The sequence below is a fragment of the Canis lupus genome, chromosome 10 (genome assembly GCF_011100685.1).
Source record: "Canis lupus familiaris isolate Mischka breed German Shepherd chromosome 10, alternate assembly UU_Cfam_GSD_1.0, whole genome shotgun sequence".
Lineage (NCBI taxonomy): Eukaryota > Metazoa > Chordata > Mammalia > Carnivora > Canidae > Canis > Canis lupus.
The window spans coordinates 67,550,613-67,577,763 of record NC_049231.1 but is presented as its reverse complement, the minus strand read 5'-3'; the positions used below and the strand labels follow the sequence as shown (position 1 = coordinate 67,577,763).

The 27,151-nt window shown below is 39.0% G+C and overlaps 1 long non-coding RNA gene across 2 annotated transcripts; it reads right to left on the bottom strand.

The window, feature by feature from the left end:
- Positions 1-365: 365 nt before the first annotated feature.
- LOC111097801 lies at positions 366-26,628 on the bottom strand. 2 transcript variants are annotated; one of them, XR_005365258.1, is made up of 5 exons: positions 26,557-26,628; positions 7,423-7,487; positions 4,690-4,862; positions 2,391-2,519; positions 366-2,267 (listed from the first exon to the last, which is right to left on the bottom strand). It is a non-coding gene; the product is annotated as an uncharacterized LOC111097801 (long non-coding RNA). The 2 variants fall into 2 exon arrangements; XR_005365259.1 differs by lacking the exon at positions 26,557-26,628 and adding an exon at positions 15,109-15,134.
- Between the last annotated feature and the right edge of the window lie 523 nt (positions 26,629-27,151).

Here is a 27,151-nt window from a genome sequence, read left to right as displayed (position 1 = left end):
GGATATATCCAAAACAAAACATATCATTTATGTTTTTCACCAAAATAATGACCATGGATACCCTTAGTGGCACCCCATATAGTTACTCTTTCTCTAGTGATTTAAAACAAAAGCAATTCTACTAGAATTTAAATGAAATCTTAAAAATATATAACACAAAAACAATTCTAAGTGGCAAGTACCATAATTTATTAGTAATAATTTATTAATAAATTTAACAATTTAAATTTATAATAATTATATAATTATTATTTATTTATTTGTTTGTTTGTTTTAAACAATCTATTATTGTTTAAATTTCCAGAATAGGAAGTGCTTGATTAATAAGAAAAATGCATGGAATGAGGATAGATGTATACATTGGAGATCACACGCTATGGTCACAAAGCCTGAAATGCGTGCAGGCATCCATTCATTCCGTGGATATTTATTGAGCACCTATGATGTGCGTTGTTCATGGTGTGAAGATAGAGCAATGAAAAAGTCAGATGAAACCCTGTGATCATGGAGATTACACTCTAAGTTGGGAGACGGGACAATAAACGTTCAAGTTCTTAGAGTAATAAGTACTATGGTGAAGAATAACGGAGGTGACAACATAGTGATAAAGGAGACAAGACTGTAGCTCTACTAGATGAAAAAGGCTGTGATGTCCCTTCCTAGTGAGGTTAAAGCTGTGAGGAGCAGAGCAGTGTAGCGTCTATGTCGGTACTACCCTTATCTAGGGTAGCGTAAGTGTCTTTGTTGATGGCTGAATCACGTAACTGATTCCTCCCCATGAATGAGTTAACTACTAGTAGGATTCACAAACCTTGCTGACACAAAGGTTATTAATAAGTTAGAAAAGTGAGGTACACACATGCTAACACAAGAAGGAGGAGAAAAGAACGTGCTTATTGCACCTGTCTTGAAAATGGAGGTCAACCAGCGGTGTCGAAGGAAGGATATTTCAGGGCTGGAATAGAAGTGGAACAAAACAGGCTTCCTGAGGGAGGAGAAAATGGAGTTTGGACTCTAAAAACGGGTAGAGTGTGGTTAGGCAGAGATGTGCTGTCTCTCCTAGAAGACCATGAGCCTCCTGAGAACTGGCCATGTTTGTCCTCTTCCTGCCCTCTGTTCATATCTATGTTTTGGCAATTATCTTCTCCCCGTGAGCTATTTGTAACAAATTACAGAGCTCTTAGGGCAGGTAGGGATATGAGAAATGTGTTGAGACAGTGTCTGAGACTAAGGGTAAGATGTGGGGTTTAGGTTCCTTCCAGCCATAAGATCTTGGACGTGACACCTAATTCCCATGAGCCTCTCTCCTTATTTGAAGAAGTGGTACAATAATCATTTCTCTGTCTCTTTCTCAGGACTACCATGGGATTTAAATGGGGGAAACGGGAAGCTAAGGGAATGTTCTGGGTGACTGTAAAGGGCTACACAGCCATTGGGGGCTCAGAGGCATGCTTCCCTAAGACTAGGCTACACAAAATAGGTCCCACAGGGGTTTTAGAAGGCACCTCATCCAATTCCCAAATTTTGCAGATTAGGGAAACTGAGGCTCTGGGAGGTTAAGAGACATCTGTGAGATCACACTACTACTTAGTGGAAAAACCTACTTCTGTCTCTAGTCTATGGGCGCTGGGCCTCCCGCATTCTCTTGGTTGGGCCATAGTGATGACACCTGCAGAAATGCCTACCGGTTTCACTTCAGCTGTACAATTAGTTTTGTGGTCCCAGCTGAAGCCCGTATCCTGTTCGCTCTGCAGGTAGTATTTTAGCCAGCACCTGGGAGGTGTCACTGCCTCCCACCCCAAGCACTTTCCATGTGGCAAGACAGTAAGACTTATAGCAGACTAAACTGAGAGAGTGTTACCTACTTAAACTGTTTTTCTGACTTAATAAGAATTTTTCATCTACAGCAAGCCATTTTAAAATATTGTCTATACACAAACAGTCACTCTGAATAATAGGTCTGCACACAGTAAATGTCACCTCTCTAAATCACACGAGACCTCGGCGGCACAGCAGAGGAGCCTCCATAACAGTTTAAACTCCAGCCTCCCATTTATTATGGATGTGTTTATAAATCTCAGAGGGCACTCTTCCGCCTCCTGGGAAATCCAAAAACAGTGCCGTTGTTTGTCAGGGTGACTTGTCCAGGATGTTGAGGTCCCGGCCATCCTTCTTCCATCCAGATCCCATTTGATTCCAAAGTGGGCCAGCCAAGGTGGTTGTCAAAGGTGCCATTTTCTCATCGTTAATGACAGGAAAAGTCGGTTCTAGAAAAAGTAGATGGGGTTGGAAAAATGGGGTTTAGACAATGCCTGTAGGGGCTTGTTTGCTTGCTTTCTTGCTTTCTCTCTCTCTTTCTCTGTCTCTCTCTCTCCCTTTTTTTCCTTTACCTTGAATAAATGATCTTCTCCACAAAAGTGCTTTGAGTTTCTCACATGAGGGAAGCAAAGGACAGCTTACACAGCAATGGCATTGAAAAACTCCTTAGCCGTTCCCATCTGTCTTGGTTAGTATGAATACTTTAGCATTAAGTGGAGAAAAGGAGAATCCATCAATAGTTAATAACTGACCTTAAGATGGGAATTCAAAGTTCACCACAATTACACCCAAGTGTCAGAGAACACACATGGGACATTATCAATATATTTGACTACAAGAGCCTGGGATGGCAAATTTAAATACCATCAGAGGAAGAACTAGGCATTATTTTTAATGAGAAAATATTGTTACCATATCCAGCGGCCCACGCTAAGATACTCAAAACCAAAATTCTCAGTTGGCAGCGATTGTGGAAAGGTAAGCATAATCTAAAAGAGCACCGAAGAGTCAGGCTGAAATCTCATCACGTGTCCAGGGTATAAACAAAACACTCCATAGATTCGAGGGGAGACTGTATTTAAAGGTGAAAATACGCTTAGGTGAAAGAGAAAGAGAAAATGTGTTTGTGCAGGATGGAACAACATGGATCCGCATCAAAGAAATGCAGCCTAAAACCATGATGATTTATCACTACACTAGAAGGACTAGACTTTAAAAGACTGACAACACCAAATGCAGGACAACTGGAATTCTCTCGTACGCCCATACGCTCACGTACAACCACTGTGGAGAGCCATTTGTCAATTCCTTATGGCGTTAAACACACACATACTTATGACCCAGCTATTTCATTTTTGGGTATTTCCCTTGGAAAAAAAATGAAAAATATATGTTCACAAAAAAAAAAGATATGTATGAGAGTGTTCACAGCAGTTTCATTCATAATGGCAAAATTTTGGTACTAACCCAAATGTCCATCACAAGGAGGAGTGATGACCGTTAGGCCATAGTCACAGAACAGAATAGTACTCAATACTACAAAGGAGTGAATCACAGGTACTTAAAAGTACACAGATGCATCTCATAAGCATTGGTTGAACAAGATAAACTGGACACAAAAATCACATGCTATATGGTTCCACTCATGTGAAGTTCAAGAACGGGCAAAAGCAGACTGTGAGGATAGAAATAGGAATAGTGGTTCCCTCTTGGCGGGGAGGAGGACGAAGGAAAGGCGTGAGGAAACTCTCTAAGGAGAGAGTGATGCTCGGTGTTGGTTGTTAGTTAAACAGGTGCATGTACACAAATTGAACTTTAGACTAATTTCTCCTCATCTGAATATATGCGATAGTATTTCAATGAAAACAAAATATATGTGTGTGGGAAGAGAACCGTGGGGCTCCTTGTCTCCCTGGCACTCCCTGTTACGAAGCCTTCAACTCAAAGGCCTGCAGCATCAGGGGCGAGGCAGGACTGCAGGATCTCAGGGCCCAGCCCAGACCTTTCAAGTCAGAATACGCAATGGGCGCGAAGGCCAGAGAGCCCTGCACACGTGAGCGTCTACGAAGTATCCTTACAGCGGTTGTCCGTCCGTCTGTCGTTGTCTTTAAGAACAAACCACAGTCAATTCATCATATTTAAGGCAAAAGCAGCATCCTTTAGGAGGATTACATCACCTCGACTCATGTAATCCTGAGGTTGCTGTTAACGGAAGCGCACTACGCAGCCCTGTCTGGGCCGAGAAGGTTCTCTGTGCTTAAAGAGAGAGAAGCAGACTCGGAGAACCACCGACGTTCAAGCTTTCGGTGATGGCCACACGGGAAACCTTCTATGGCTCCTGTTGCCCTCATCTCTTCACTTGCCCTAACTGTGTCCATTGGGGTGCCTGGTTCTCCACTCCTGCTTCCAGCTCTGTGAACTCCCTGGTATCTCTCCAGTAAACTCTCTTCTGATTACGTTGTCTCGGTTTGGATTCTGTTGCTTGTGACCCAAATCCCTGACTGATGTTCTGTATCAACTGGCCCAAAATACTTAAGGAATCTAAATGCAGTTTTGTTTTGTTTTTTTTTTTCACTGCATGACCAAAACCTTTCGGTACTTTCTGTTTTCTAAAGGCTGGAGAAAACTGATTTATGGGACACCAGGGACCAAGACAAAAGATCACCTTCCAATCTACTCCTCTGCTGTCTCGTTTCATCAACACGATTCTCCGAAACCTTGAGCCAGAAAGTCTATCCTCCATAAAATAACTGCGCTGGGTGAGACCATTCACAGATACTGTTCTTTGTACCCAAAACGACAAGTGGAGAAAATCAGTCGGGACCCTTAAAAATCAACTGCCAAGAAGTAAAATTAATTTGGAATCAATACCTTGGCAAGCTGTTATCTGAGTGGCCCGCTCACATCATGAACAGAACTTCTGAGGAAAATACGACATTGGCTAGATTCTGGGGGACAAAAGTTGTCTTCTGACAGAAGACTGATGAATATGTCATAGACTACAGATGACTTTTGATTTTTTTTTTTATTGCATGGGAATCTTTCTGTGAAAAGAATAAAAAGCTCATTAATGAATTTTTTCATTCAAATGAATATTGGCAGGTAGTAAAATAATTCTTCTGTTATTGTAATTCAGTGAAATTAGTTATGGGAAAATCTAATCAATTTTTACATAAATACAGATGATTTTAAAAGAATGACTAGACTTTTTTAAACTTACTGATTTTCAATTACATACAACACTCTTGTTAACTCTGTATTAAGAGAGACACCGACAATCCTTTTCTTTTCATTTCAATGTCATCTACAAGTGGGAATTATTCTTAAAAACGTAAGTTAATGTTTAAATTTGTATTGTGATAGACTAGATGGCAGAGGGCCTTCAGCTTGATTTTCCAGAAGTAGGTATCATCAGAGGGGGTCGGATGTGATACAACCATGTTACCATAATAGGACTCATCACAGCCATGGTTACAAAATGAAATCAATTATTGCCATATGTTGATGGAGGCATTTTCTAGGACCAAGGAGCATGGCACAAAAATAGCTTAAATGACAGAGGAAGGATTTCATGGCAGCTACCACCAGTTGCCTACCTGAATCCATTCTTTCCTTGCTTACTAATAATAGAACTCGAGTTTTTCCTGGGCCATGACAGATCTGCAAAAATACTGTGTTTCCCAGGATCTCTCACGACTATTGATGCCAATGAGATATAAACAGAATTAATTATGTGGGGATTCCTGGAAGGCTCCATAGAGTACTGACTATCTAGGTGGTTCACCCTTGTCTCCAACCCCCATTTCTTTCTCCTCTGTGCAGAACATGGATGTGATGGCTCGAGTACCAACTGCCGTCTTGAATGATGAATAGTCCTTGAGGCTGGAAGCCCTGTGCCGACTGCTAATCCTGCACAGAGATTCAGAGCTCTTCTGCCTGGGGCTCCTCTGTTAGGTACAACGTAATCTAATTCTAAGCCATATAGGGTAGAAGTTAGTGACCGTTTAGATAGATTTACAAGTCTTTAACATTTCTTTATGTCACCTCTCCTGATTCGGTGGTTAAGACCCTCAGAATCATAAAATTTTAGAACTGAAAGGAATCCTAGAGAACATCTAGGTAAAATCCTCATATTATTCGTAAGACAAGGCCCAGAGAGTTTCAGTGATTTGCCCTAGACCCTTCCAGGAATAACTTATCAAGTATCCATTATTATCAGCATTTATCAAGTACACATTGTTATGCCTGTCGATGAGACACTTTCTAGTACCCAGGAGGTCATTCTTTTCAGGATATCTCATGTGCCTCTCAATTCATTGCTTTTCCTTCTTCAAATCTATAAAGAAGTGTAGATCTAATATATACTTTAATAACAAAAATACTAGGGAGAGAAGCTTGCCTTTTTAAGGTCTACCATACTTCTCATAATAAATATGGGTTGACAGAGAGTCAATGATCATTTTGATTCCATTGGTGTGTGTGTGTGCACGCGCACACGTGTATGCGTGCGCTTCAAGGATAGATAGTGATAGTGTGAAAGCCATTTTTAGAGAAAGCATCTCAAACTGCTGAAGGAGAATGATGCCTGACAAGCATTTCTTTTATTGAATAATCCAGTTTACAAATGCTTCCAGACTGAGGAGACCTGACTAGGTTAAAAATATGACAACCACAGTCAAAGCCCACATGGAAAGTGTGCTATGAATTATAAAGGTAGAGACGAGAAGGTTTCTCCTCAATGAACTCAGCTATTTTAGTAGATCCTCTGGCCTAGATCTATAACCATTCTCCTTTATAGCAAAACCCCATCCAGGATAAAAGGAGAGGGTTAAATTGCTCTAAGTACTTTGCAAGATGTGCTGCTCATGCGTGTTTGGAAGATTATGAAGCACTGAAGCCTGGGTACGGACAGACAGCTGAAAGTAAATCAAGGGAGCAGTTGGGGAAAAGGCACTTGAGTAGCCAACTTGCCTGTTTCATAGATCCTTACAGGGAATATAGGCATGCTGGGGCATTTTTGTCTTAGCAATTACTACTGAGATTCACCATTGCAGTGATCCACGGGGATTTGCTGAAAAGGTTAATGGCATCTATCAGATTTACAGGGTACAACAAGGAAGTTGGCACATTCCCTCGGTACGAGGCGTAATGTCACCTGTGTGGGCTGAGCAGTCCACATTCATTACCTTTCATTGGCCAAAGGGCCTGGGTTTTAACCAGCCCTAGAATATAATCCGTCAACAGTTGAGCATTCATAGCATGAAAAGTAGCAAGGGAGATTGGAAGGGAGAAGATAGCACAACTGGCATATTTTGCTATCAGCTGATGGACCTTCCAAGAAAGTCAAGAGAGCTCAGTGCCTGCTATGAAAAGGTGTAAGATCAAGGTGAAAATAAATACCCAGATCCAGTAGTGCAACTCTTTTAAAAATAACTTCATTAACACATCCACAGGCATCCTACTATAGCTCGGTGTAAAGCTGTTGTTTCTCATCCACTCACTCTTACACAGAGTTTTCAAAAAGCTGTTCAGATTTGTGTAAATATGTAACTATAATTGGCTTTTCAATTTCACAGCTTATCAAAGGCAGGAAGGGGGGCTCACCAACATTTCAAAGACAATAAGCACATTGGATGCAATGGTCCATGATTCTCCCCAATGTTTTTAACCTGCGATTGGAGAAACAGATGGTTAGATTTTCTAGGAAGCTTAAAGCAGAAGCTGAGCTAATACAAAACTGCTCAGCTATCAGACGGGGCAAATCCATTCTGTCGCCTTTTTTTTTTTTTCCTCCCAAATCACAACCCATCAGAAGAAGGATTTAGCTTCACAAAAAGATATTTACCAGGAAGCCTTCTGCAGAAGAGAAGGGCATGCTTTGTTAAACCAGATGCATTTTATTTTTCCTGGAACCAAGATTTATGAAAGCAGTATGCTCATATTTCTCCATATACAGTAATTGGAACTCATTATGCTAATTGTATTTCCATTATCACTAATTAACAATCAGAGTGACCTGGCCCACAGTCTAATTTGTCTTTAATCTGTTTTTGTATAGGGAGTTTTACCCTGTAATTTCAAGGTGATAATTCTATTCAGTGCAACTTTATGAATTGCAGAAGGTAACACTTTGGATGCCTGATGTTATCCTTTTGCCACTGTTTGGGGGTAAAATGGGGAAGCAAATGGATATACTTGCATGTGCCGTCTCGCTGATGAAATAGGTGCTTGACCTGTGACATCATAAGAGTGCATATCCTTCATAATTCTTACTCAGATTAAACGCCCAGTCAAAGCAATGGAACAGTTGCTCATACTGTTCAAACCCCAGCTCTCAATCTAGAATATGTAGTACTTAGTGTAAGAAGCAGTTGACATTTGCTGTCATCAAGAAGGAAAATGGGTGTTTCAAGTACTTTCTAATGATTAGTTAACACCTTATAAATATTTCCATGTGACAAATCTCTTGTAAAGAAAGAAATGACAGGTTTGGATCATCAAGAAACTTGCTTCTCATAAAAATGAGGTATCAAAGTAAGAGATGAGATGCATTTATGGTATTCTCTCTCAGAAGATGTGTTTATTATTTATCAGGCAAATTTAGAGCCATGGGATGTTATGAGGGAAAGGGAGCTGGATTCAGAGCCCAAGGTTCTGAAGTCAAGTCCAGTTCCAGTGCTCAACAGAAATCATCCTTCTCTCTGAACTTTTGTACTTTCATCTTAAACACTGAAATAATACATTGGAGATAAATTATTGAGACGGCGTTAAGCAGTGGTTAGTGCGGTGAGGACTTGGGAATCTGAGTGAATTCAAATTTGGACTCCACCACATGTTAGTTGATGGCCTTAGGGAAAGCCTTGGCTTCCTAAATATATTTTTAAGTGGATATAATAACAGTTCCCTCTTCACCGAGCTGTTTTGAGATCAAACTAATCAAAATTAAAATATATAAAACGCTTTGCCCCGTTCCTGCCACATGGTAAGCACATAACAGCGGCTCGCTCTGACACAGGAGGAGCAGCCATGTGATAGTGCTTGGTAAACAAGAGAATCTCCTCTGTTGTGACAGGGCTGTGATGATCGCCTGTCAGTAAGGCGCATTGTTTCATTCTGGAGGTTGGAGCGAATCATTGGGAAGAAAATACTGCTGTTGAAAAGGACTAAAAATCATATTGGGAGACAGAGGAATAAAAGAGAGAGAGAGAGCACTAAGAAAACTGAACCTGAGAAATTTACTCTAGAAAATATGCTTCTACTTAGCCTAAGAAACCTGGGAAATCTCAGATCCACCTTCTCGTAGGTGGACGTCCAATCCGAGTAAGCAATGATCCAAACGGCCTCTCTGAGTTTCATCAGTTCCATCGTCTTAGCCTGATTGACTTGGTTTCCCTTTGTGTGTCTTTTAGAGCGCCACTGAAGTTGGCAACGTTGAGGTCTTCTTGAAAAAAAGGAAGCCCTTCTGTGATCTCCTACTCCCGCTGCTCCCCGGCCCTCTGCCAACACTTGCAAATCAGTTGGACCCCTGTGCCTCTTCTCTACACAAACAGCCTTTTCATGTTCCCAGGGAGCCCTGTTTCTTAGCTTGGCCTCTTCTGCTTAACGGAGAGTTCTTCTGAATCCCAGGGTCAGATGTAATTGTACCTCTGTAGCACACCCTGGTTTCACACACTCACAAAATATTTGGTTCTCCTTGTCCATGGCATAAATCACAGGATATCACCTAATCAACGAAATAATCTTAATCAATGCTTCACCGTCTGGCTTTCCATAACAATTCCAACTCCCCGTTGATGTTTTCCATCTTCCCTTCTGTTAGACCAGATGGTGCATGTTCTAGCCTCTTTATTATCTTTTTCTGACCATAGTACTCTGTCCAAAGATCATTGTAGGAAACCCGACGGCAGCCCTGGCCCTGTCCTGTCTGTTAAATCTCGCCATGGCTTAGGCAGCCTTTGCTAATGACTATCCTTTTCTAAATCTGAGCTTCCTTCCAAAGTCACTGACTGGCTAGTCCATAATTACTGGATAACGCAGCCACTCTGGTCTTCACACATCCAGTGTGAGCTCTCTTTTCCAGGTAGAAGCGGACTCCAACTGGAGGCTTTCCATTTGGCCTGACACTCTCACGAGGAGAGTCTGCGATCAGCATCTACCAACAACGGCAGTATCTCCTATGCTACTAATAAAGGGAAAGGATCATCTCCCCTCTATGCTGGGATGGAAGAAGCGGGACCGTAATGTCTTTCTCACGTACAAAATCCTGGCTTAATTATATTCATCTTCACTGACAACAGTTTTCCACTTATCTTTCTGGGTATGAGCCGTAACGCACATTAAAAAAAAAAATAACTTAAAATAACTGACATATCGGAACATCAGTGGCACTGTGACATGCAAAAAAGACAATTGTGAGTCAATTAAAGCCATGGATCATTTTATTTATTTATTTATTCATTCATTCATTCTTTCATTCATGTATTTTTATTGGAGGTCAATTTGTCAACATATAGCGTAACACTAGTTACGCTATAGTGCTCATCCCAAGTGCCATGGGTCATTTTAAACAGTGACCATCAAACCTATCCTTCCCCTGCTGTGTGTGTGTGTGAAACTATCAGCACCAAATTCATTTCAAGATAACGATATACTTTTTTGGAGAAGTCGTTTTAAAAATCATAGCCTCAAACAAGCTGGTCCTCCAGACTTCAGTCTGGTCTCCCCAAAACACAAATTCACATGATACAATAAGCAGAAAATATAACAGACACACAGGGTTGAAAGCAAGCATTGGTATCTAAATTCCAAAGAATATGCATCAGTCGCTGAGCGAGTAGATATGCTAACTTGGCACCATTTTTCTATGGTATCTGACAGCACTGAAAATCACAGTGCGGAGAGATTTTTATCACAAAGGATTTTCAATTTGTTGTTTAGGAAGATAGATCTGCAAGTATCCTCTTTATCCCTAATGACTATAGAATGTAAATAATCTTGTTATAACCATATTTCATGTAAATTTTCTCTCTGGATGAGGTAGATTTCCTTCTAGGCAATTTCTTTCCCTCTCTCTCTCTCTCTGACCAGAAAGCACAATCCGTGCTCCATCCCTTGGTTAAAATGGAGTCCAGTAAACCCAAAGCTTGGCCCACTTGGGCCATCTTGCCGTGGGGACACGTCAGCTGGGTGGTCTTACTAGAACAAGTCTCTCTCACATCTCCATCCTGGCCACATGCGAAGGCCTTTCTGGAGCACCCCTAATCCACGTTGGAGTCTCAAAGCATCTTCCAATCCATAAACAAAAGGTACAGTTAACAGGCTGTTGCTGGAACTTCCCGTTTCCTACTTACCCACATGATCATAACTCGGATATCTAGGAAGAAATATCAACTGGGGCCATTTCTTTTTTTTCCTCTCCGGAAACTTAGGCCAGTAGCGTAGAACACAAATTTTACCCCAAGCACTCTATCAATTGAGGCTAATGTGGTTAACTTCTTCTCTGAGATTTAGTGCAGACTTTACGTAATTCCTATTTTACTGGTGAGGTTTCTAGGATTTGGGACACTTTTAGTGCTCCTTTTTCTATTCAAGAGGAGGAATAAAAAATTTTTTTCCTGCAATTTGTAAGTACATTACTGTTCTCCATTTGCACACTGTCTGATGGTTTGCATGTGGGGGCAGCCAAAAGGTCTCAGAATCATTTCCCTATAAAACCATTTCCTCACTGATAAGGCTTCCCATAAGCATGGCTGAGGAAAACGAGGCAGACTGGATTTCTGAAACAGTTTAAGGAAACATCTTCCAGATTGAGCAGTACACTCCAGGCTTTAATAAAGCATCTAAGGAGCTCAAGTTTTCCTCAAGTCATACACAGGGAAAACTCTTAATGTCTCCCCTTTCTCCTATCATTATTTGAATATGGCCTTCATCCTGCACACACTCTGTGATCTTGCACCTAATTATAATTTACTTTCTATAACCATAAAAGTATTATTAGATAACCATCTCTCTTTTTCTTAAATTCCAGATTTTTAAAATATTTCTTTCGGTGTCATTCTTACTCCAAGCAGAATAAAAAAGTTTATTAATTTAGCGAAGACTTCAAAAGTTCTTTTAGATATGGTCTCCAGGTTGTTTCATGATTCCAGATCTTTTACACTTTTTATCATTTCATTCTTACACAAAGCAGAAAGCAAAACTGACTTAAGTAATTTATCCAGGACCTTTATTTTTGCAAATCCTACAGAGAGTCCTCACGTTTTATTTAACACATCCCTTTGCAATCTTGTTTCTTGGCAAGAGTCTTCCCCACCCTACTCTCTGCCATGCACAGGCACACACTGCCCATGAAACCTGAGCCTCCAGATCGGTAAGCAGGATGGACATTAGGATTCCCAACGTGAATGTCATGGGATGGTGTGTGATGTGTTCCTAACAAGGATGGTGATTTCAACTTCATTCAAGATTAGTTTGTGCTAACCTATCCGCACCTAGTGAATGTAGATGTTCATTTCATTCTCTCATCCCTGAATCCATTCATTAATTTGATATTTATGAATAAAGTCTCCGTGTGATAATCCCTTTGAGGCTCTTAGGATATGGGCTGATGAAAATTTAGTTACTGACCCGGTGGAGCACATAGTTTAGATGAAGAAACCACACCTAAATGACTGAGTATGAATTTATGAGAGCTGAGACTTTGTTAGCCCTCACAAACAGCTCTCTTGGTGCCTAGAAGTGCCTGGCACATCCAAGGTGCTTGGTGAATATTTGTTAAATAAACCCATGATTAATAGGACACAATAATGGCAGAGGCTTAGTCTGTCTTTTCACTGTTCCATTCCTAGCACCTAGAATAGCACTTGGTTCATAAAAGACATTCAATAACTATTTAGCACCAGCACTGTGACTGTATATGATATGATACCAGTAATTATAACAGTAATAAAGAAAATATACCAGCACTTTTTATGTCTCAGTATACATCTGAAAAAAAAAACAAAAACCTTAATCTGCAAAGCAACCTGCTGAGGTAAGAACTGTTACTATCCCCATTTTCAGATGAGGAAAAGCTAAGAACTCACCCAAGGCACACAACGCATACTTATGGAGCTGAGATTTGAAAGCAATGGCCTTCTTCAAAAACACACCCTCTTAAATACTTTGCACACCTCCCAATGTGCTTTTGCTCAACTGACTTAAATTTAACCTCAACCAGACTTTCAAGAGTTTTGAATAATAGGTTTAACAGTTTAAATATCGTTCTCTGGTGTTTTTTTTTTTTCCCCTCTTACGGATCTTGATACTCCTATTTCTCTTTAACATAGGTCACTCCATAGATTCCTCACTCATTGAATGCTTCTGAGATATATTGTAGAAGGATGACTCCACCTATGGTTTGCAAGAGATATGAAAGAAGGAAAGAATTAAAAGCAAGAAAGCAAGTAAAGAGCCTGGAGAAATAGCTTGGTAATAGGGACTTCCTTGAACCAAGTGATATGAGTGGAGATTATGTGCTCAGTCACAAAGATTGTCTAGCTGTGGATAGTAAAGGAGGGAGAGATCATGCCAACAGTTTAAGCACTGCTGACTAATGGACAAGAGGTAACCCTGATGGAAATTTAAAAATTGTCCCAGAATATACAGTCTACGGATGCCCAATCTAAGTATGGTTTTTGAAATGTTGGCTCAAAAGCAGGAGTCAGCAAACTCCAATCCATGGGCCAGATCAGGTCCATCACTTATTTTGGGAAATAAAGTTTTGTTGAAACATGGCCACATCCATTGGTTTGCACATTGTCTATGGCTGTCGCTTCTTTCCAGGTACAACAGTGATGTTCAGTAGTTTGCAAAAGAGACCATATGACCCACAAGTCTTCAGTATCACCCTTGTTCAAAAGTAATGACTAAATTCTAACAGACTGTTAGAAATACTGCTTGGAATCCCATGTGCATGTCCTTGATCATTTTTCGAAAGTGCACAAGTATGTTTCTAAATGTTCAATTAATCAATCAGTGTTGTTAAGCTCTGATACGAAGATACACACTTTGAAAACAAGTCCCCTTGATACAAAAATGTGTGCATATTTCAACCTAATCCTGGCAGGGTCCCAAGACAGGCACCTATAATTGAATCCATTGGTTCATCACAATTCACAAATATGTACATAGCACTGTATTTAGGGTTGAATGGGCAGTGATGAGTGCAGGGGAAAGTGGCAGTTGGAAGAAAAAAAAATAAAATTATAACCTCACTGAGATATCAAAGTGGCCAGAGAAAGGAATACCACCGAATAGAGTCCATTTCCTTGGCCCGTCACATTCTGAGATTTCTTCTACACTTTTCTCTTTGACCTAGCCCAAAGACCGCCTTTAATTCCCTCTCCCTCCGCTGAATAGGGTAAAGTGAAAAAAGCACTTCTTTGGGAGGCCAGAGACTCACATTCTGACCTGATCACATCCTGGGTGATCATGCTTGTTGAATCATTTTGCTTTCCCGACATTAGTTGCTTTTTCTAAGTAGTGGTAATTTCTTATAAGTTGAATGGCCTGAGAATGCCGACATTATCATCAGAGATCATTTTCAGGTCTAAGATCTTTGTTTTTGAGGCTCTGGCCTTCCATGGATATCTCACCACACTGACCCCTTTTGAAATGCCGTATGTACATTGATGCCTTATGCAGTAGGTTGGGTACATCCCCCAAAAAAATATGTAGATGTGATCTTACTTGGAACAAGAGTCTTTGCAGATGCAATTAAACTAAATCTCAAGAGGAGATCACCCTGGATTAGAGTGGAGTCTAAATTCATGACAGTGTCCAGGAAAGAGACAGAAGGAGAAGATAGATACCAACAGACCTAGAAAAAAAGAGGTCATGTGAAGTTAGAAGCCGAGATTGGAATGATGTATCTATAAGATAAGAAAGCTAGAAGCATAGAACAGATTCTCCTTTTAAGCTTCTAAAAAGAACTCAAGCAATGGTGAAACAGTCTGCAAATAATGTCAATATACTGAGAGTTGAGGCAGAACAAAAAAAAAATAGAAAAATTAAAAACCTCTCTATCCCAAGCACCAATAATGGAGGCTAAGCATTATACCTACAAATTCTCGTTGACAGGTCTTTTCTAATGGAAAATCCTGAGATTTTAAGCACTGTGACTTTACAGAAGTCAGGTTGGTTTAATGAGGAAATTTTTAATAAAAAGACAATCAACAGTATTTTATTTTGGGCACTTACTCAGTATTTCACAGATCCTCAACAAGTTTTGAGGTAGGTTAAAGAACTGACCTGGCCAATGCTTTGATTTTTTTGACTTCTGGCCTCCAGAACTGTAAAAGAATAAAATCCTGTGGTTTCAAGTCATCAAAATTTAATGGCAATTTGTTGAAGTAGCACCTTATCAAATAATTTTAATGCACCTTATTAAATAATTTTGGTTTTCTAATTCTCTATGCCACTAAAATTGGAGCATTGCTACCTGCTTTATTTGTTCCTGCTTTATAGATTGTTCTAATATTTTGGTATTATTTGTTAAGTAATAAGTCACAGACCTTGAGGAAACACTACTCCCTTCAAGGATTCTTCTTTACAGAATAATGTATTCTAGCATTTTATAGAAAATACATTTTCTTAGCTAGAAATATCTTTTGGAAAACACATCTCGAAGCTTCTATTGGAAGCTTTTAGAACTACCTCCCAAAAAGTTAGCTGTAGATATAACTGTTTGTTCAAAATCCCATTCTAGTGTATTAAACACACACTGCAATGTAGACAATCCATGCCACTTGCTTTGTTTCTGGACTCTAATGATCATGTATTCAGATGGTTTTCCTCCTTGGAATGAAGGTTTTAAAATAAGATGTTTTCCTTTTCAAAAAGAAAAAGAAAAGACAAAGGCTGAGTGACTGGCTTTATTTTGGAATTTTAAATGCCCAGCATTTATGGATGTTAACTCACATTTATTAGCAAGATTTCATCAATTATGTAATAGATTGCTAAATGTCACTCTTGTGATTCACTCCCAAAGTAACTACATGCTATATGCTTAGGAAAATATCATATAATTATAAAGTAATTCTGTGTTCTAGTAGATTACTTAGTAATTATACTTAATACTGTAGTTCCAATAGTGATTACTATGAAAGCTCATTATAAAAGGCAGAAATAGTCACATATGTATTCTTAATTATATCTGCCACAATAGAAGTTAATGTTAATTGAAATGATTTATAGTTATTATAGTAACTCAATTAAAAGTATATACTAGTAGTGATAACCAACCTTCCCAAGAACAAAGTGTCAAATTGTTGTCAGAAAACTTAAAGGAGAGTCAGTATGGACCTCATTCTGTTTGGTCTTCTTTTCTCAGAAAATATTTCCACCATTTTCTTCCTATGAGCTTACTCATCATCATCTCCCCAGTACTAGGAGAGCACTTGGCATCTTGAAGTACCCCACAAATGAATACTACATAGATGAATAAATAACTTGTAATATTTATTTTGATCCATCTAAAATAATTTTTAAGTGGATTGTAAATTCTAAATCAATGTTCTTAATATTTAAGTCATTGGACCCTTTGAGAATATGATGTAAAAATTCCTGTCTTTCCTCAGTAAATTGTTTGTAAACATAGGTTTTATAAACATTTGCAGAAAACACTTGCAGAATGTTCAAGAACCCCCCTGAAGCCCATTCATGGAGTTCAAGTTAAGAACAAAAGCTCCTAAGAAGAGTAGCATTTTTTTAAAGGTTTTATTTATTTATTTTGGAGAGAGAGCATGTGCGCGTGCAGTGGGGAAGGGCAGAGGGAGAGGGAGAGAGTGAATCTTAAGCAGGCTCCACGCCCAACAGAGCCCAATGCAGGGCTTGATCTTAAGACCCTGAGATCATGATCTGAGCCAAAATCCAGAGTCGAATGCTTAACTGACTGAGCCCAAAAAAGGAGCATTTTCTGAACCTTAGTATCTATACCATCCGGGGCCTGGGCCTAGATACATTCCCAAGGAACTGATGGTAGCTTTCTTTCCTGGTTTTTCCTTTCTCCATTAAAAATATACGTGGAAAGTTAAATCATGTTTCACTCATAATTTATTTTGCTTCACATCCACCTTTAAATTGTCTGGGATGGGAAATGGTACAAAATCCATGTCTTTGATAGGAAAGGACAAACAGCATACATTTCTAAACACGAATATAAAGCCCGTTAAAAAGATGTGTGAGATGTCGTTTCTGGTTCACAGGAAATATTTGGCTACATTACCAGAACCTTCTTCTTCTTCACACATTCTTAAGTGCAGATACCAATAAGATGTCACTAGTGGTAACCAGCCCCTAAAGTGCCAGACAGAGGCAATGCCATTAAAAGGCTTTCTATCTCGTTGAAGAAACAATGACCATGTTCAAGAAACACCACATAATGATACTGAAGCGCACAATTATAAATGCTACTGAATCCAGAGGAAAGGGCATGTGGAAGGTGAGAGTAGCTGGTCAAACTTCAGAGTCAAGGTTGCAAAGGAACAGATTCTACTTTACATTGGCCAACTTCATATCAGCGTAGACATGAGTGTGAATATGGACAGAATGAAACAATTATAAAGATCTGAGATCTGAGTTACAAACGCCTAAGAGCAAAGTCTAAGAGGATAGATACTATCTCAGGAGGCCTGAAAGTCATATATATTTGGCCGTATCTCTGAGGTTCCAAGTACCTGCGACCTCAGACTATTTCTCATGACATTTCCCTGTCTTTGCCTGTGATGGGATGGGGCTTAAATGTGAGTTCTGAGAGAGTTAACATAGAAGAGAACACAACTGTCATGTTATTCATTATATCAACAGGGGATTTATTTCCAGTCCCCATTCCTTAGCGGTACAGAGCATCTTTCCTAATCTACATAATCACTTGTCAAGATGAGTGATTTCTATCCACTTGTCAATGTTGCTGGGTTGTTTTTTTTTTTTTTTTTAACATTACCTGAAAAATTGGTTTAACATATATTAACTGAAATATTTGTCTATGCAACTGGATATTGTGGATAGATAAGTTTGATAGCCTTTGCTCTCTCCTGGAAAAAACCCCCCTCCCCAAATGAGTTCAGTACTCACGAAAATGAGCTGAATTTCCCTAGAGAATTAAATTCATTACATTCTTGCCTCACAGAGATGGGTGATACCTGGATACACAAATACCCCAACTCAAAGCCCATCATAGCAAGAAAACTATTCTGAGAGGGAAAGAGAAATCTGTTCCCATTGATGGGTGTATTGCTTAGACATGTCTTCATCTCAAAGTAGAACATTTTAGAAAATCCTTCTGCTACACAACACCAAAAAATCAGAGCAAATAGTTGATATGGGCCACTTCTCCTAAATATGTGTAAGTCATCTCATGGCCCAGTGGTGGATCATAAAGGCTCTGAGCTTAAAAGATCCAAATGTACTTTCTTGACATTTGACAATAAGAGAGACTTATGAGTCACAGTCACAGACTCTCATTAGAACTGAAATCGTAGAACACTTCCAAATATATTCTTCTCCCTTTTACCTTTTATTCTCATGTTGAAAGTCCTATGGCTGTCTTATTTTCTGATTTAGTTCTAATTTCATATTTTGATATATTCAGATCAAATTCCCAAGGACATGAAGAATACACACAAAATTGCTCAAATATTAATTTTTTAAAGCAAAATATCCCCCTGCAGGGAAGAAAAGCCACTTAGTAGAATCAAGTTTTCTTCACTTGTTCCTCCCCCAAGATACAGTCATCTTCCACCAATCAGAGTCTTTTCTTGCTCCTCATACAAGGCACATTTAAAGGAACCCAAGAAAAACCATGCAAGTAGTTCCTCCTGTTTTGCTAGGTGGAAATTAGGATTTGGGGGGTTTAGTGGGCCCTGGATAGTCAGACAGTATTTTCTAAAGCTGACCCACGGAGACATATTTGATTTCTGAATGGCTGAAAAATATTTTATGTTTTTCGGTTAAAAACTGTTGTTAAGGTACAGTGGACATTTCATTAAAAGAAAATCTTTCCCATTTTTCCTTGACCCAATATCCATCACTAAAATAATTTACATAGTGGTGGAAGTTTCCCAAATTTGGTCATTCAATAGACTCTTATTAGCACTTAGTTGGCGGTGGGCTGAGTTCTAGGCACTGGGGATGGAGTAGGGAACATAATAGAGAGAGCTGAGTCTGAGCAGGGAAATCATCTGTCCAACAAGACCAGCCCCGCGACTCCCTGAAAAGCCCATGTTCTTGGTTTCCCAGGTCAAAGAAGATACAACTTCTTGGGGGTACTTCTGTCAAACTAGAAGTCTTAGATGCAGTGACTTTGTTGTAGGTTTTTCTTTCTCTGAGAAAGTCTACATTATTATGCACATTATACGTTCTTTTTGGCTTCATCACTTAGATATTTTCTATTAAATAGGTACTACTTCACATTATTCGAAATAAATATTTGATCAAATGCTTCCCTTCCACACTATTCGTTCAATGCTTTCCTATTCAACCAAAGTACATTACCCATCTTCCACTGTGTAACCGCCATTATCCCATATCTTTTGGAGTTTCATGATCCAAACACAATTAAATACAGATATATAGTTGTAGTATATATGTAGTTTTTCTATCTCTTTTTTTTTTTTGTACAGAAAAAATTAACATTCATACATACTGTTCTACTGTTTTCACTTAATCATAAATCTTGGCATCTTTTTATGCTGGTAGAGAATTGCTTCATTGTTTCTTAAAGCTGCATCGTTTGTCATTACGTGGATGTACCATAAATAATATTTGTCTGGCCCATATTGATGGACTTTAGTTTTTTTGTAGTCTTTTGCTGTTAAAAATACCACTGACATGAATAAACTTGGTCATATGTCATTTCTTATGTATGTAAGGATATCTGTAAGGTAGATTACTATAAGTGAAATTTCTGGGTCAGTGGGTACAATCATTTGTAATTTTGATAGATATTTATAAATTATCCTCCACCACCTAAACAGGTTTACATATATGCCAGCATGTTTTCACATAGCCTTAATAAAGAGTAATGTTGCTGAACTTTTTGATTTTTGTCTTCTAGTAAGTAAAAATGTTACAACAGGGTGGTTTTTAATGCGTATTTTTCTTTTTATGAGAGAAGTTAAATATCTCTTCAAGCGTTTAAGAGACATTTGTGTTTAGCTGTGGAGGAACTGTTTTACTGTTGATCAATTTTCCTTTTGCCTTCTTCCTATTGGATGTATGAACATCCTCTTAATTTTTAGGAGCCCTTAAAATCAGGAAAATTAATCCTTTGTTGAACAAATGAGTTACAGATTTTTTTTTCTGAGTTTGTCATCGGTCTTTTAATTTGGTTTTCTTTTTTTTTTTCTCTTTTTAAATTAACTCTTTAATTTACATAGTTACAGAGTTCCCATATACCTCACATCCAGCTTCCCTTATTATTAACATCTCACATTGTTATGGCACATTTGTCACAATTAATGAACCAATATTGATGCATGACTTTAAGTTAATAATTTATACTAGTTTTGTTTTGCTGTTGTTGAAGAAAAAATTAACATTAACCATTTTAAAGTTTACAACATTATGTACACTTTATGTCCTCTATTTAGCTCCAAACATTTTTATCATCCTAAGAGAAAATCCCATACTCATTATGCCGTCACTTCCTATTCCTCTGTCCTTCTAGTCCCTGGCAACCATCAATCTGCTTTCTGTCTCTATTCTGGGCATCTCATATTATTGAAATCCTACAAAATGTAACTATTGTGTCTGGATTCTTGTAATTAGTGTAATGTTTTTGAGGTTCATTTTGTAGCATGTCTCAGTACTGCATTCCTTCATATGGCTGAGTAATAGTCTATTGTATATATACACAAAATTTTGTTACCCATTAATTCATTGATAGACATTTGAGTTGGATAATATGGTAATTATATGTTTAAGTATTTGTGGAACTAGCAAGCTATTTTCCACATTTTACATTTCTACCAGCCATGTATGATGGTTTTAATTTCTCCATATCCTCACCAACACTTGTTATTTTCCATTTTCCTGTTTGTTTTGTTTTTTATAGTCATGCTAGTAGCTTTGGAGTAGTATCTTATTGTGGTTTTGATTTGCATTTCCCTAATGAACAATGATGTTGAACATCTTTTCTTGTGCTTTTTGGTTACTTACACATTCTTTTGGAAGAAATGCCTATTCAAGACCCTTGCCCATTTTTATTTTTTTTAAAGATTTTATTTATCTACTCATGAGAGAAACAGAGGCAGAAGCAGAGACACAGGCAGAGGGAGAAGCAGGCTTCCTGTGGGGAGCCCGATGTGAGACTTGACCCCAGGACCCCCAGATCACAGCCTGAGCCTAAGGCAGATGCTCACCACTGAGCCACCCAGGCATCCCAAGTTGTAAGAGTTCTTTATGTGTTCCAGATACTAGATCTATATATGAATATATACGTGAATATATGTATATATATGATCTACAAATATTTTCTGTAATTCTATAATTCGCTACTTCTGTAATTCGGCAGAACCACCCTGTTTTGATCATTGTAGCTTTGTACTAAGAGTTGCAATCAGGAAGTACAATTCCTCCAACTTTGATCTTATTTTTCAATGTTGTTTTGGCTACTAAGGGCCCCTTGTAATTCCAAATGAATTTGAGGATTGGCTTTCCCATTTCTGCAAAAAAAGGCCATTGGAATTTTAGTAGAGATTCCATTGTATCTGTAGATCATTTTGAGGAATATTGCCAACTTAACAATATTAAGTCTTCCAATCCATAAATACAAGATATTTTCCCATTTATTTAGGTCTTCTTTAAATTTTTTTTTACTAATGTTTTCTGGGATTTAGTATATAAGTCTTGCACTTCCTTTGTTAAGTTTTTTCCTAAGTACTTATTCCTAAGCCAATTTCTTTAGGTATTACATAACTGAAACTATCAATATCTTTTATGATTTTGGATTTTGAGTCATATATGGCTATTCTGTTTTGAGATTATAATGGAATTTCCCTATATTTCTTTTCAGAACTTCTATGACTTCATTATTATTTAAATCTTCACTCCATTTGGAATTCATTTGGTTGTAAAGTGTAAGTATAGGTTATTTTTCTCATTTGACTTTCCAATTGCTCTAACATCATTTATTGTATAGTCCTTTTTTTCATCACCAATTTAAGATGTTACCTTTAATCAGATATTAAATTCTATGTGTGCTGGACTTTATACTGGACTTTTTATTTGGCTTGTCTGTCTAATTATACTCCACCATCACACTATTAGGATTTTTTAGTTTGTTTTAACATCTGGTAGGGCTAGCCTACTCTGATGGTACTTCTTTCTCATAGTTAATCTTGTTTGTTCTTTCTTCACATGAACTTTAGAGTCAGCTTATTAAGTTAAAAGAAAACCTTATTTATTTAGATTTAGAAATTAACTTAGAGAAAATTTACGTGTTTATGATGTTGAGTCTATCTGTTCAAGATTTTGCTATACCTTTTTGTTTGTTCATGTCTTCCATTGAGGCTGTTAGTAATATTTAAAATGTGACTTCATATAGGATTGGATCATTTGTTATTATGTTTATTCCTTGGTATTCTATCTTATACTTTACTCTTATAAAGGGACATTTTCTTTCACTGTATCTTCCTTTTTTTAGAGAGAGAGAGAGAGAGAGAGAGACAGGGGGAGGAAGCATAAGAAGAGGAAGAGAGAGAATCTTAAGCAGGCTTCACTCCCAGCGTGGAGCCCAATGAGAGGCTCGATCTCACAATCCTGAGATCATGACCTGACCCAAAAGCAAGAATTTTAACCAATTAAGCCACCAGGCATCCCATTCTTTCATGGTATCTTCTGACAGGTTTTTGTTTGAAATTGGTTTAATTCATGAAAGATGCAATAAGTGTTTATTTTCACAGATGATTGGTAAATAACTGCTAACTCTTCTAGCTTTACCCACAAACATGTATCTTAAATTATAGCTTCTTAAAGTCAGTATAAAATTTATCTTTTATTTAATCATAATTTAAGCTCTAGATTTGAAATAAGAAAGATTTAAAAATTGAAGCAATAATGTCTATTATCTCAATCTTGTATATTTTTTAACTTTACCATTAATGTATATGTTTAATTTATGTGCATATGAATATACATATGTATCCAAACATACATCTATACATAAAAACCTACACATGTATTTCTAGAGTGAAAATATCATTGATGTTGCCTTAGTTTTTGCTGGTAGAGAGATGTGTTGCTTCAAAATTACATTTGTGGAGCAAAGACTACTTTAGAAATAACTTTGAAGTCTGAAACGTGGACTTTCCTCAGCTGTATATTGTATTGCTAATTGTTTTGTTTGTTTGTTTGTTTGTTTGTTTTTACATCAGCTCACGGTAAAAACGAGGGGCTTCCTGACTTTCAAAGAAATGGCTGATTTTTGTCATTCACTCCTCCAGTCTCCATGGCAAATTTTGTTGATTCTCTTTCTGATATTGTCAGCATCTCTTTTAATTCTTCTTGAAAATAAGACTCTTTAAGCACCTGGGTTCAGTGGTTGAGTGACTGCCTTTAGCTCAGGTCCTGATCCTGGGGTCCTGAGATCAAGTCCTGCATTGGGCTCCCTGCAGGAAGCCTGTTTTTCCCTCTGCCTAAGTCTCTGCCACTCTCTGTGTGTCTGTCATAAATAAATAAATAATTTTTTTTAAAAAAAGAAAATAAGACTCTTCTTTTTTATTTATTCGAGAGAGAGAGAGAGAGAAAATAAGCAAGGGGGAGATTCAGGTGGAGAAGGGGAAGCAGATTCCACGCTGAGCAGAGACCCTGACACAGGACTGCGTCCCAGGACCCCAGGATCATGACTTGAGCTAAAGACAGACACTTAACTGATTGAGCCACTCAGGCTCCTCCCAAAATAAGACTCTTCTAAACAATGAGGAAATAGGCAAAGTAGTTGTTAGCACTTACATTTTTGAATAGATTTGTTAGCCATTTTGGGCCTCCTATCACACAAAAAATTTAAAACTTAGAATTCAGCATGGCTATCTAACAAAGACAGCTTTTTAAATAATTAGTTCATTAACTTGTTTATTTATTTGTATTTATCAAACCAGCTCATACGCTGTAAAATCTATCTATCTATCTATCTATCTATCTATCTATCTATCTATCTTCCTAAAAGATATAAGCAGTTTAAAAAATTAAACAGAATCATGTGTAACACAAATAGGCATGCAATGACTATTTGGTAGAAAAGTGAATAAATGAATTAATGATTCAATAAAAAGATGGGCTTTCACAATTCATTTTGTATAGTTTAACTTGTGCTTTATCACCAGAAGGAAGAACTGTTCTTTGCTCCTGTTACTAAAATCTAGGAGATCAGGAACTTTGCCATCATTCGGTATTAGGCTTTTAGGGATTTTGTGTATTACCCTCTCCTCGCTTCTGTTGTCAACTATGATGAATGATACTACCATTTGGCCATAATCTCTTTGATGTGACATATCCTGTAATATTAAAGGAGAAGTTCTCAAATCCGGAGGAGATAGAAGCAACAACTCGATTGGGGAACATTTGGAATGGTGGGTTGGATCAAGATAGTGGTGGTCCAAGAATAGTTACCAAACTTTCACTGACTGCAGGAAGGAATACGGTATGGCCCTGGGTTACCAGGCACTCAGTATTGTTCAAGCCCACATCCAGCAGCCATACAGGGGGAAGATAAGCCAGACCTTTGACTCAAGAGAAATATAATAAATGCCTGCTTCACATTGTGTCTCTGAGAAGGAGTCAAGGAATCAAGGCAGTCATGACATTTGACCCCAAAAGTTCAGATCTATTTAGGATAACTGTGACTCATAGACATAAAGCAACAAAAGAGCTACAGGAAAAAATACATAATTTTTAAAAGGTGGTTATCTATCAACTCCTAGTTATTCAGAGGTAGAAAGAACATTACTAAGATGGTGAAAAGTAGACACATGTCAGGCACTGATTTTCATGGCATGGTTATAACTGAGTGCCTGAGAGCCTTGATATTCACAGTTTCTGACTGTCCTCTAAGAATAGCTGGTACCCCTTCAAAGTCTTGAGGTCGGAGCATTATCCCACATCTGGGGATGGGGAGCCCTTACCGTCTACCACACCAAACAGGTAACATACATGGTTTCATTTAACCTGAAAACAACAATATGAAATACTTCCCCTGCCAGTCCCTGTTTTATAAATGAGGAAATAAAAGCTAAGGAAGACTCAAAATCTTGGACACCAGGAAACAGTTGATCTGGAATTTGAATCTCAGTCCCCTGCTCCAGGATCCAAACTCTTTCATTACTATCTTTTTTTTTTTTTTTTTTCCTGGAATAAGATTGAGGACTTTTAAACAAGATGAATAAAGAGGCAGATAAAGGAACTTTCATCTGAGTACAAGTTCTTTTTTCTTCTTTTTTCTCACATCCCACTGAAATTCTTAATATTTTCCCCTTTCTTCCCCAGTTCAAAAAGTCCTAATACAAAATACAACAAAACTATATTATTACCCCAACCTGTAGACCCTATAGGTCAATTTTTCTGCTGGCCTGGTCTAAGTGTGCACACAATTGTGGTCTATGAAAGAGGGGATCAGCTTCCCTGGGGCAGCTATAAGGGTGCTGCATGCCAGGGCCTAGAGGTCAACAGAAAGGCTGTCCCTGAAAAGCACAGATGACGGATGGCCTGAATGCACAAGGGGCTCTGGAATGCTCTTTTATCTTAAGTCACAGTGCTCCCCCAGCCCCCGGCCCTCCATTCCTCCCATACCTTGCTTCCCATCCCTCATGCCTATGGATTTACTCTTCTTCCTGGCTTTGATTAGCCTGCCCCACGACCAACCTCTACCCTGCTTTCCTGTCCTCCCTAAGAGCCAAGAGCCCTCCAACATGAGGGAAACACTCCATCATCATGATGGGAAGTGTCAGGTGCACAAGATAAATGCAAATTTCATGGCACCACTGCCTCATTCAGCCAAGTTTTATGAGACTGAGAAAAGTTGGAACCTTATGCTGTGGGGCCATTTGGTTGGCAGGGAGCAAAACAGACTTTATCCAACACCGTCTGTTGGCAGCTCTGGCGCTAGATTTATAGAGAGAGGTGGAGATGGCTCTGGCTATCGAGCCTGCTGCTCAGCCAGCTGGGGGCCTCTCAAGTGATAGAAGAGTAATGGCGTGAATCCTGTGAGAGAGCATCCTACCGAAGCTCTCCCAATGGTGTCTTCAGGATCCTACCTCAGGTTGAAGAGGCAGGCCCCAGTGAGGCTGGCCCCATGCACAGAGGTTGAGCGTTCCTAAAATTTCTAGCTTCTCTTCTCCAGTGCCCACAATGCTCATGAAACCTGGCATCCTCAGCAGGGCTGGGGCTGGAGAAAGATTTCTCTGATGAGCAACTAAGTCTGTTTTGTTACTCATCTTCCACTGAGTTTGTGGTTTTCTATTATAGAGGACATTGCTCCATCTGCTTCCAAATCTATTATCCGGAGGGGGCGTCTGCCTGCGAGGAACCGTTTGACACAGGCTGTGACAGGATGGCAAAAAAAAGCCCTAAGCTCTGGAGCCAGACTGCCTGAGTCTGAATCCAGCCTCCCTCCCCCACCAGCTCTGTATGGACTTAGGCAACTTTTTAACTCCTTTCCATCTGAGTTCTCTTTCTGTAAGGAAAGCACAGTCACGACAGCCTTACCTCTTCATGTAGTTCGTCGGGCTGAGTAAGTAAAATACAAAAAAGTGAAGCACTTAGAACAAGGACTGACCAACGGTAACCCCCCCCCCCCCCGCCCGGGGAATCTGGCCCCTGTTCCTTTGGCAAACGCCCCCGCCGCCTTCTGGCTCACGTCGGTTTCCCCACCTGTGGGAGTCAGTCTGAAGACCCGTGGTCGCAATGAGAAGTTTCGAAAAGGCTCCTCAGCACTGCCTAGAGGTTCACCTTGACCGTCAGGTAGCACACTGAGGAGGTTAGCTCCAGATTCTCCGGATGGCAGGGCTGAGGAGGTGAAAGAAACGTGAGTAGCTCTGTGATCTTGTCTGAGAGTAGCCATCGCCTCCTCACAGGTAGCGTAGCCTCTGATGGAAGGCTAGTGGAGAAATGATCTTTTCTGATCCTCAGATACACAATGGTAGTTGAAACCCGGACCAATTCTTTGTAAGTCAAGTGAGGTTCTGTGTGGAGAACATGCTGGATCTCAAAGACTTTGGCATTTTCTTTGCAGGTGAGGAAATTGAGGTCCAAAATGAACATGTTCCGTGGTCCCCGAGCCAGGTGAAAGAAGAGTGAAGAG